The sequence below is a fragment of the Podarcis tiliguerta genome (genome assembly GCF_965153285.1).
Source record: "Podarcis tiliguerta genome assembly, chromosome: 2".
Classification (NCBI taxonomy): Eukaryota; Metazoa; Chordata; class Lepidosauria; order Squamata; family Lacertidae; genus Podarcis; species Podarcis tiliguerta.
Window position 1 is genome coordinate 7,112,236 of NC_139535.1, and position 12,788 is coordinate 7,125,023.

At 43.1% G+C, this 12,788-nt stretch overlaps 1 long non-coding RNA gene across 1 annotated transcript in view; it reads right to left on the reverse strand.

Annotated features, from left to right (window-relative positions):
- LOC310671218 overlaps positions 1-12,788 on the reverse strand; it is a 497,424-nt gene that overhangs the window by 422,738 nt on the left and 61,898 nt on the right. The window lies entirely within an intron of this gene.

Genomic DNA, 12,788 nt, shown 5'->3' on the forward strand with positions numbered 1-12,788 from the left:
CAGCCGCATTTTGTTGGCTGAGAGAATGGATGCTTCTTGAAAATACTGATGTCTTGGATTTGGAAGGTTTTAATAATGTATTTAATAATGTATTTGTTTTTAATAATGTATTTAAGGTTTTAATAATGTATTTAATGATGGTGACAGCAGCCACGAAATTAAGAGACGCCTGCTTCTTGGGAGGAAAGCAATGGCAAACCTAGATAGCATTTTAAAAAGTAGAGACATCACCTTGCCAACAAAGGTCCGTATAGTAAAAGCTATGGTTTTCCCAGTAGTGATGTATGGAAGTGAGAGCTGGACCATAAAGAAGGCTGATTGCCGAAGAATTGACGCTTTTGAATTATGGTGCTGGAGGAGACTCTTGAGGGTCCCATGGACTGCAAGAAGATCAAACGCATCCATTCTTAAGGAAATCAGCCCTGAGTGCTCACTGGAAGGACAGATCGTGAAGCTGAGGCTCCAATACTTTGGCCACCTCATGAGAAGAGAAGACTCACTGGAAAAGACCCTGATGTTGGGAAAGATGGAGGGCATAAGGAGAAGAGGACGACAGAGGACGAGATGGTTAGACAGTGTTCTCGAAGCTACAAACATGAATCTGACCAAACTGCGGGTGGCAGTGGAAGACAGAAGTGCCTGGCGTGCTCTGGTCCATGGGGTCACGAAGAGTCGGACACGACTGAACGACTAAACAATAATGTATTTGGCTGGCATGCATATTTGTGGTATGATAAGGTTAAAGTACATAGAGCCTTTAAAAACCATATTGTTAGAAAAGCATTGTTTAATGTTTGGATAAGATACAAGGATTTGTTAGAAAATAAAACCCCAAGATGGTTGTCACCAATGGAAGCGAAGGCATTGAAAAAACTCAATATGGAGGCCAAATGGCCGAAGTATTGGGAAATTTTGGAGCAAGAGGGAGACAGGCTAAAATTGCAGAGCTTTGAAAAATTGAAAAACAGAGTACGAGATTGGCTCCATTATTATCAAATAATGGAGGCATATAATTTGGACAAAAAATTAGGTTTCCAGGTGGAAAAATCAAAATTAGAAACAGAATTGTTAGAACCTAAAGTTAAGAATTTGTCAAGAATGTATAACTTGCTGCTGAAATGGAATACTCAAGATGAAACGATGAAGTCTGCTATGATTAAATGGGCACAAGATGTTGGACATAACATTATGATGGCTGACTGGGAACAGTTATGGACCACAGGTATGAAGTTTACGGCATGTAATGCCTTAAAGGAGAATTTAATGAAAATGATTTACAGGTGGTACATAACACCAGTCAAGCTGGCAAAAATCTATCATCTGCCCGATAATAAATGTTGGAAATGTAATGAGACTGAAGGTACTTTCTTTCACCTTTGGTGGACGTGCCCAAGGATTAGGACCTTCTGGGAGATGATATATAATGAAATGAAAAAGGTATTTAAATATACCTTCCTGAAGAAACCAGAGGCCTTTCTCTTGGGCATGGTCGGCCAATTGGTGCCAAAGAAGGATAGAACTTTTTTTATGTATGCCACAACAGCAGCAAGAATACTTATTGCAAAGTACTGGAAGACACAAGATCTACCCACCTGGGAAGAATGGCAGATGAAGCTGATGGATTATATGGAAATGGCGGAAATGACTGGCAGAATCCGAGACCAGGGAGAAGAGTCGGTAGAAGAAGATTGGAAAAAATTTAAAGTATATTTACAGAAATATTGCAAAATTAATGAATGTTAGAAGAATGCTGGAATGAAGTTACATGGTTTTAGCAGAAATGTTATAAGGAATTAAGTAAAAACTGATTGTTTATGGGCTAAAGTGGAAAATTTAAAGTTAGATTGTGTTAGACAAATTATAGAACCAAAAAAAGATTGAGAAAGATGGAAAGGATTTGCTGAAATAACTAAATTGAACTAGAATACAAAAAAAGGGAGGTGTGAAGAGGTCGAGGAAACAAATAAATGAAAGGCAAAGAAATGGAAATTGGATGTGTTTTTTTAAAAATGTTTTTGTTTTTCTTGTTGTTTTGATGTATTTTTTTTGTTTTCCTTTTTATCTTTGATGTATTGTTTGTTAAATTTTTTACTGTTTTTTCTTTTTTTCCCTTTTGTAACTGTTAAATTTCTAATAAATTTTATTATTAAAAAAAAAAGAAAACAACATTTCTCCCTCCTCTATGTGACATCCTTTTATATATTTGAACATGGCTATCATATCACCCCTTAACCTCCTCTTCTCCAGGCTAAACATGCCCAGCTCCCTTAGCCGTTCCTCATAAGGCATCGTTTCCAGGCCTTTGACCATTTTGGTTGCCCTCCTCTGGACATGTTCCAGTTTGTCAGTGTCCTTCTTGAACTGTGGTGCCCAGAACTGGACACAGTACTCCAGGTGAGGTCTGACCAGAGCAGAATACAGTGGCACTATTACTTCCCTTGATCTAGATGCTATACTCCTATTGATGCAGCCCAGAATTGCATTGGCTTTTTTAGCTGCCGCATCACACTGTTGGCTCATGTCAAGTTTGTGGTCAACCAAGACTCCTAGATCCTTTTCACATGTACTGCTCTCGAGCCAGGTGTCACCCATCTTGTATTTGTGCCTCTCATTTTTTTTGCCCAAGTGCAATACTTATCCATGATATATTTAATTATTTACACTTTAAACTTGGTTCCTGGGGGCTGGGGAAAGTTATATGGAAGATGCTCAGCAAAGCTTCTTGGAGATATGATTCCGCTAATGAGGAAGTCTCCAGGCGAGTAACTCTGCGCTTCATTTTCTTCCCTCATCAATTTTAAGGAGCACTTTGCTTTCAACTTCTCACAGACTTGTCATGTGACAAAGACACATGAGAGCAGAAGCAGCAAAGCAGGCTGGGAAGTGCTGGGACTGCACAGTCATTTGGGCTTCCCAAAGTTATTCAGGCCTAACTGCTAACTGTTGGGTCAGTCTGACATGTGACATAGTAACCAGTTTCTCTTTTGTGCTCTCTGTAAGAAATCAGAGTCTGTCTGCTTCAGTTGTGAGCAGAATCAGTATGTAATCTCAGTCAAACTGTTTGGAACCATGTTGTTTATGAAGTAGTTTATTTTAACTTAGTAAAGCTTTTATTCTTTAAAACTCTGCATTATTAATTTACACTGCGCGTCAAGACTTGATGGGGCATTAGAAGCAGAGGTAGCAGCAGAAGCCGCAGCAGGGAGGTCATTCTGGCTTGGCCTCCTAAACCTCTGTTTTGACTTCTCCTTTCTCCCCCACAGCCAGATAATCAGAAATCAACACTCTCCAGCACAGTGTGATACGTATAACCTCAGGCTTCCTTGGCTTCAGATGTTTGGGCAATTGCTAGAGATCTCTCTTGAGCTTTGGGAAGAATAAATCACTATCATTTTTATAATTGAAAGGGGAGAAAGTTTTTGGGGCACTGACAGTTCAAGGGGCACTGACAGAGCTGACAGAAAATATGTTTACACCAAATCACAGATGTGGCTTCAAACTGCAATATGAGTCACTTGCATTTCGGGGATGAGTTTGGCTTGACCTTTGCTAAGAACAGCCCAGCTGGGTTAGCCCAAACTCCCATCTTGTCCTGCAACACAGTGGCCAATCAGACATTGCACCAGCAGGGCATGAAAGCAATGGGCCTTACCAGGCACTGGTCACCAGCGACTGGCATTTGGGGGAAGAAACTATGTACTGCATGATTCAATATTTCGTTTGCTCTCAATCTCCCAACCTTCAGATTCATTAGATGTCTATGAGTGCTGGTGCTATATAAGAGAAGGAGACAAAAAGGATGGATCCTGCTCTTCTCCAGAAGCTAAGTGCAAATAAGTGAGAGGTCTGCTCCATGGGGGTGAGTGGGGGCTACCCCACCAATCTCAACCAGCCTTCATGCCACCACCACTCCCCTGCCTTCTTACTTACAAGTGGTGGTTCTTCTTCATCATTGTCTCTGGCTCCAGCTATCGTGGTGCCCCTCTCACTCCCACCAAATAGACAGCTGTCACATTCATTTGTTGATTCCGACCTTGAAAACCCTAAATGACATTGGTCCTGTATATCTAAATTAGCGTCTCCACATGCATTGTCCAGACCAGATATTGAGGTCCAGCTCCAAGGGCCTTCTGGAGGTTCCCTCAAGCATTAATACACTCAAGTGAGACTCCATTTTTCAGTTGCTGATTTTAATACTAGAATAATAATAATAATAATTTTTTATTTATACCCCGCCCTCCCCAGCCAAGGTCGGGCTTAGAGCGGCTTACAAGCAATAATAAAAACAAGATGAATGATTACAACTTAAAAACAAAATTAAAATACAACATTAAAATATTACAACATTAAAATAAAATGTAGCCTTAACGCAGGAGGAGAAGGAAAGAAAAAAAGAAAGAGAGGGAGGGAGGGAATCAAACTGGCTCCAAGCCAAAGGACAGGCGGAACAACTCTGTCTTACAGGCCCTGTGGAAAGAAATCAGATCCTGCAGGGCCCTGGTCTCATGAGGCAGAGCATTCCACCAGGCCGGAGCCAGAGTTGAAAAGGCCCTGGCTCTGGTTGAAGCCAATCTAACTTCCTTAAGGCCTGGGACCACTAGGGTGTTGTTATTTATGGACCTTGGGGCTCTCCGTGGGGCATACCGGGAGAGGCGGTCCCGTAGGTACGAGGGTCCTAGGCCATGAAGGGCTTTAAAGGTCAAAAGCAGCACCTTAAATCTGATCCTGTACTCCACCAGGAGCCAGTGCAGCTTGAAAAGCACTGGGTGAATATGCTCCCATGGCAGAGACCCCGTGAGAAGCCTCGCTGCAGCATTCTGTACCCGCTGGAGTTTCTGGGACAGCTTCAAGGGCAGCCCCGCGTAGAGCGAATTACAGTAGTGAAGCCTGGAGATGACCGTCGCATGGATCACTGTAGCCAGGTTGGGGCGGGAAAGGTAAGGGACCAACTGCTTGATGCGGCGAAGGTGGAAAAATGTCGCCTTAGAAGCAGAATTTCAAGTTACACTAAGTTATTCTTTAGGCTTCGATTATGAATTCAGGAAGAAAGGAAGGTGGGTCATATCAAAGTACAATCTGGAAATGGTAGAGAAGGATAATTATGTATGAAGAGGGAGGCTCCATTCCGTGTAATGCTACAGGTAGGGATATCCCTAAAAGTTGTAAGTCCAGACACTCAAGATGAATGAAAAATGAAGAGCAAACTTTATCTAAGGAGATACATTCCTTCCCAAGGCAACTCTGTGTGTTTCATTACTACTGTGGTGGAAAACAGTTATAAACAGTTATAAATATCAGAAACAAAGGAGAATGAACCATGGATATCCTTCAAGATCTTGGGACCAAAAAACAAATTCATGTCAAGGTCTTTAAAAGCTGTTGTGAGCCATACTTTTGGCCCAATTTGTTTCTCGATTTCTTGTTGTAGTAGCATGATGAAACCCAGTGCCGTATGACTGTTTGCATAGTAAATGAATACATTGGTCTGTCTGCATAGGGCAATAAATTCACTTCGTGCTAAGATCTCATGTCCCTTCTTTTCTGGTATTCTTACTGAAAAGGCACCACAAATTCCATTGCTGGCCATCAGAGATGTCAAGGCACTCAAGAACCTTTCTCCATCCTCATTCTCTGAAGCAAAGAGGCCGATCCACGTCCATCCAAAATGCTGGAGGAATTTTATAATCCCCAGGTACTGAACTTCTTCATTGGGGACCATACGGTAGACAAAAGGAACTTTGGTGTTCTCATCAAGAACCCCAGATACAAAGTCATAACTGATCTGGAGTGGGGAAGAAAAAGTATAGTGTTTCATTTTCCAAGAACAGGATTAGCCTGAAATATTTAATACCTAACAAATATTGTGCTTGCCAGGACTGATAGTTTTATTTTGAAACTTTGGGCATTTTCAAAACTAGCTAAGTCTCTGTGTTGAAGAGTCATAGAATCGTAGAGTTGGAAGCGACCCTGAGGTTCATCTTGTCCTCCCCCCTGCAATGCAGCTGTCCCATACGGGGATCAAGCCTGCAACCTTGACGTTGGCAGCACCACACTCTAAGCAACTGAGCTATCTAGCTTAACATAGCTCAGGATTTTCTCCCTCTTTGACGCCTCTTTTTGACTCTGCTGATGATAATGAGAATTTATTTTGCTGCTGAACCTCTTTTCTGTCCCTCCATGCCCCACCCTTCATACCTGTGGGATTTTGTACATGCCTGAAGTAGTTGAAATCACTTTGGAGATGATGGAATTGGCTCCTTCAAGAACAGCCAAGATATTATTCCATTTTCCACAGCGATAGTTTGGAATATTGCTTTCCCCACCTGCAAGCAGGTCTAGCATGGCATCAGAAGTGATCCTTGCATTGTAATAGTTCTCATAGAGGCTGTAGCCCAGAGTGATGTTGGGTAAGAGCCTGGGATCCCGGTTGATCTCTTGGATGGTGAACAAGAAGGACGAGATGTGCCAGTAGAACCTATATGGCGCTCTGTATGAAATAAATCAAATAAAAAGTGTCAAACCAATCACCACTTAATGAAAATAAATACTATTTGATTCCCTAAATCATGGTCTGCATTAGGGCTGCCATACACACATAGCAGGAAGACAGCAGTTGAAAACAGTGTGCGGGTGGAAATCACTGTAATCCTTGCATTGTAATAGTTCTAATAAATCAGTTGTAATAAATAGTTGTAATAAATCAATCAATTAAAAAGTGTCAAACCATTCAGTATTTAATGAAAATAAATCATGATCAGGCTCATTTATACACCTGTGTTCTTCAACAAGCAACACAGCAGCACAGCAGTTAAAAATTGAGCACTTCTGGGAACATGCAACCCACTAGCTGGTGTGAAACTCAAGTTCCCTTCAGCCCCTGCCAGCATGGCCAGTGATCAGGGGTGATGGGAGCTGCAGTCCCGCAACATCTGGAAGACCACAGAGTCCTCACCCCTAAAATGGAGACTATTTCCCTAGTAAACAGGAGCCATTGGGGTGCAGTAGAAAAACATGACGTCATTCTGCATATAATTACTTACTCATTCTTAAACCTGGTTAATGGGGGCTGCGAAAAGATGTATGGAAGTTGTAGAGTAAACCAATTTGGAGTTATTATCCCGCCAATGAGGAAGTCGCCAGTCTGGAAATAATTCTGTGCTTTGATTCCTTCCCGGATTGGATTCAAGGGGCATTTTGCCTTCAGGTGTCTACAGGATTCAAGCAAAATGAGCAGCATCAGCATCTGGGATCTCATTCTGACTGATTGCTACACCTCTCTTGTGAGTGTTCCTCTCACCCCCATAGCCAGCTACATCAGAATAAGCCAAAAAAACTCTTATTTATCCAATATGGGTAGTGCTCAGCGATACCTTCAGAGCCATTAAACCTCACACAGATGTATCCCACCCCTCTTACTCTCAGTCTTGACTCAGTCTGTCTCTGATACAGGTGATCTTCTGTGCACCAACTTTTCCCTCAGGAACAAGGCAGAATGAATCACTATGATGTTGATAATTATAAAGGGAAGGAAGTTCATCTTTGCAACAACCTGAAGTCTCTGTGTGGCCTGAGGGGCAGGTGCAGAGTTGGAGATAAACATGTTTTGGAGGAAACAAAGTTGCTGCTCCAAAGTTTGACATGGGTCACGTGGTAGGGAGTGAGAGTTTGGCCTGAACTTTGCTGCTGACAAGAGCATTAGAGGAGTCCTGCTGCTGGTTCAGTTCAAAGCTCAATCCAATGCAGTATCTTGTTGCACCCAGTGGCCAATCAGACATTTCTGGGATCCACCCAAGCTGATGGCAGTAGAGTTGATCCCAGCAACTGACATTCAGAGATATGCAGCCTCTTATCCTGGAAGTCATGCGTCTTTTAAAAGTGTCTCAGTTAGCAGCTGAAGCAAACAAACAAAAAATTCCTTCCAGTAGCACCTTAGAGAACAACTAAGTTTGTTATTGGTAGGAGCTTTTGTGTGCATGCATAGGTAAAGGTAAAGGGACCCCTGACCATTAGGTCCAGTCTGTTAGGATATTTCCGTTCCACCTTAAAAGGGGACAGGCTGTTGTGAGTCACAGCCTGCGTATTTCCTGCTCACAGGAAGTTACTGTTTTGTATCTAGCTTTCGTTTTCTCTCTGTGCCTGGACATCGAAGCAGGCAGTCATTTTTTTTCCTTTGTTCTGACCAACGCTGAATAAAGTTGTAAATAATGCTCTCCTGGGTGCATCTTTCGTTGTGCGAACTCTGCTGATAGAGCGTGCACCAGTCCTTGGAATGTGGACAGTTATTTCTGAGGCTTGTGTCGCTAATTGACTGATACTGCATTTCTACGGGAGATCGATGGATCGTCCGGAGACAGCGTGGGGGCATGATGGCTTTTGTCTCCCTGTCAGTATCCCAAAACAGTCATGGCCGACCCTGGGGTTGCGGCGCTCATCTCGCTTTATTGGCTGAGGGAGCCGCATACAGCTTCCGGGTCATGTGGACAGCATGACTAAGCCGCTTCTGGCGAACCAGAGCAGCGCACGGAAATGCCATTTACCTTCCTGCCGGAGCGGTAGCTATTTATCTACTTGCACTTTGACGTGCTTTCGAACTGCTAGGTTGGCAGGAGCAGGGACCGAGCAATGGGAGCTCACCCCGTCGCGGGGATTCAAACCGCCGACCTTCTGATCATAAAAGTCCTAGGCTCTGTGGTTTAACCCACAGCGTCACCCGTGTCCCGTGCATGCGTACTTCTTCCCTCTTTCCTGTGTCAGTGAATTTCTCCATTGGGTTACACTATCCAAAAAAATTGCTTCCTATTTTCTATCTAGATTCTCCAAGTGGATTCTTCCATGGATGCCTCTTTGAGTAATAATTTTTCAGGAAAAACCTATCCTTTTTCTCTTCCTCCATGATTTTATGCATCTCTATTAAGTCCCACTTTTACAGGCTTCCTTCCTTAACCAGGGTCTACCAACCTTTTTAGGCCCCTAAAAACAACTGGGTATTTTATAGTCCGAAGCTGTAAGAGGAAGTGGGAAAGAGCATCATTCTTTCCAACCTCCTTCTTCAGTTCCATGTTCAAGGGATTAAAGGGTGATCACCCTCACTATCTCATAACCGAGTGGACAAGGGTGAGGGACTCAGAGGATTCACAACGAATTCAATGGATTCCTCAAGGACACAATTTGTGGAATGTTCTCCAGGGAGGTTCGGCTGGTACCTTCATTGTACACCTTTAGGTGCCGTGCGAAACGTTCCATTTTAACCAGCCCTTTGGCTGATTGGCATCCAAGGCCCTTTTACATGTCTTCTGGTGGAGGCATTATTGGTTAGTTTGTGTTCTTTTTTATTATGTATTTTGTCTTCTTTACATTGTCTTTTTATGTTGTGAACCACCCTGACATCTATGGCCAATGGGCGCTATTATTATTTTTAATAATAATAATTAATCAATCTGAGGTGTCTGGCTTAGCTCTTTTCTGACTACCTAATACCAAGTTTCAGTCATGTCCTTCCATGTACTAAGTTTTCTTCAAGTCTTGTACTTTTGATCCTCATCAAAACTCATGTACCAAAAATATTTCTCTTCCACAAACTATGTGTAACACCGGTGTAGATTTCCATATGACCTTTTATCTATGTCCTTCATTTAGCTAGTTTAATGTCCCTTTTCTTCTAATTTAGCTAAGTTCATTTTGCACTATAGCAATTCAGTGGACAACGTCTTAAGCAGCTTAGGAAATTCAGCTATGAGTAATATGCAGTCTAACTCAAGATCGAAGAGCCTGGTACAGGAATGATTTCAAGCATCAATGGGCAACTCCACAATTGCTATTAGTGAAGAATCGTGAATCAGAAGCTTTAAGATGTCTACTGTCAATTATCTATCTCCTCCGCATCACTAAGGGAACTTTGACAACGATGCTTTTGGACCTTTTTCTCACCATACACATGGTTAGCTGGAATTGCAGTGAGAGGAAACTGCTTATCTATGCAGTGGGGGGGGTGGCTGTTGGGGCATTGTTTTTTGAATATGTATTTTGTGGTTTCATAGTTATACTTTGATTTTCTTCTGGTGAACCGCCCTGAGACCTCCGGTATAGGGTGCTATATAAATTGAGTAAATATTGATAATAATAATATTTGTGGAGATTACTGCAGCCCTCAGGAAAATACTATCTGAGATCCAGATTATTTTTTAATTCCAACAACAACCTGTGGTTCCACTCAAGATTCAGAGAGGTGGGGACATTCAACTCTACAATTCTACAACTGTACAAAGGCCTCAGTTTATTTATAGCATCTTGATCTTGCTCTTTGGCCAAACTCCCGCTGCAGCTTACAAATATCATTCCTAAAACTGCCTATGACCTCAAGCTTATAATTTTAAAAGACACGGATAATAATAATAATAATAGGAATAAAATAAAATAAAATATTTTATTCATATCCCACCCTCCCCAGCCGAAGTCGTTCTCAGAGTAGCTAACAACAATAAAAGTGGCACAGCATTCTAAAATCATTTCATTTTAAAATCAATTCAAATCAAATTAATGGCAACCATTGGGCTAGAGTTCTGTGAAGATTACCAAAGGAGGGGGTCAGACTGTGCCTTGGCCAAAGGCCTGGTGGGACAGCACTGTCTTGCAGACCCTGCGGAAAGATGTCAAGTCTAGCAGGGCCCTAGTCTCTTGTGACAGAGTGTTCCACCAGATCGGGGCCACGGCCGAAAAAGCCCTGGCTCTGGCTGAGGCCAGCCTAGCCTTCCTGTGGCCAAGATTTTTTTATTTGAAGACCGTAAGGAGCAAAAGAAAAAGAGATTAGAAACTCCCCTCAGCCTCGGCCTCCACAAACAGTGGTCAGGATGATAGGAGCCAGAGCCCAGCATCATCTGAAGGGCCACTGTCTCCCTGTCCCTGAAACTATTTCCCTATGAAAGGGAACCATTGAAGCGGTGGTGGAGAAGCATGATATCCATGATGTATTTAAAATTAAATCAAATTAATGGCAACCATTGGGCTAGAGTTCTGTGAGGATTACAGAAGGAGAGAGGGGGTCAGACTGTGCCTTGGCCAAAGCGCTGTCTTGCAGGCCGTGTGGAAAGATGTCAAGTCTAGCAGGGCCCAAGTCTCTTGTGACAGGGTATTCCACCAGATCGGGGCCACGGCCGAAAAAGCCCTGGCTCTGGTTAAGGCCAGCCTAACCTCCCTGTGGCCCAGGATCTCTGATATTCTTTTAATTTGAAGACCGTAAGGAGCAAAAGGAAAATAGGTTAGAAACTCCTCTCAGCCTCGGCCTCCACAAACAGTGGTCAGGATGATAGGAGCCGGAGTCCAGCCGCATCTGAAGGGCCACTGTCTCCCTATCCCTGAAATAAGAACTATTTCCCTGTGAAAGGGAACCATTGAAGCGGTGGTGGAGAAGCATGATATCCATGATGTATTTAATTATTTACACTTTAAGCTTGGTTCCTGGGGGCTGGGGAAAGTTATATGGAAGTTGCTCAGCAAAGCTTCTTGGAGATATGATTCCGCTAATCAGGAAGTCTCCAGGCCGCGTGTAACTCTCTGCTTAATTTTCTTCCCTCATCAACTTTAAGGAGCACTTTGCTTTCAGCTTCCCACAGACTTGTCATGTGACAAAGACACATGAGAGCAAAAGCAGTAAAGCAGGCTGGGAAGTGCTGGGACTGCACAGTCATTTGAGCCTACTAAAGTTATTCAGGCCTAACTGCTAACTGTTGGGTCACTCTGACATGTGACATAGTAGCCAGTTTCTCTTTTGTGCTCTCTGTAAGAGTCTGCCTGCTGTGGTTGTGAGCAGAGTTAGTATGTAATCTGAGTGTCAAACTGTTTGGAACCATGTAGTTTATGAAGAAGTTTATTTTAACTTAGTAAAGCTTTTATTCTTTAAAACTCTGCATTATTAATTTACGCTGCGCGTCAAGACTTGGTGGTCCATTAGAAGCAGAGGTAGCAGCAGAAGCCGCAGCAGGGAGGTCATTCTGTCTTGGCCTCCTACACCTCTATTTTGACTTCTCCTTTCTCCCCCACAGCCAGGTAATGAGAAGAAGTTAACACCCTCCAGCACAGTGTGATACGTATAACCTCAGGCTTCCTTGGCTTCTGATGTTTGGGCAATTGCCAGAGATCTCTCTTGAGCTTTGGGAAGAATAAATCACTATCATTTTTATAATTAAAAGGGGAGAAAGTTTTTGGGATCTCTACATGGTTCAAGGGGCAATGACAGAGCTGAGGGAAAATATGTTTACACCAAATCGCAGATGTGGCTTCAAACTGCAACATGAGTCACTTGCATTTCGGGGATGAGTTTGGCTTGAACTTGGCTAAGAACAGCCCTGCTGGGTTAGCCCAAACTCCCATCTCGTCCTGCAACACAGTGGCCAATCAGACATTGCTGAGAAGCTCACAAGCAGGGCATGAAAGCAATGGGCCTTGCCAGGCACTGGTCACCAGCGACTGGCATTTGGGGGAAGAAACTATGTACTGCATGATTCAATCTTTTGTTTGCTCTCAATCTCCCAACCTTCTGATTCATTGGATGTCTATGAGTGCTGGTGCTCTATAAGAGAATGAGACAAAAAGGATGGATCCTGCCCTTCTCCAGCAGCTCAGGGCAAATAAGTGAGAGGTCTGCTCCATGGGGGTGAGTGGGGACTACCCCACCAATCTCAACCTGCCTTCATGCCACCACCACTCCCCTGCCTTCTTACTTACAAGTGGTGGTGGTTCTTCTTCATCATTGTCTCTGGTTTCAGCTATCGTGGTGCCCCTCTCACTCCCAC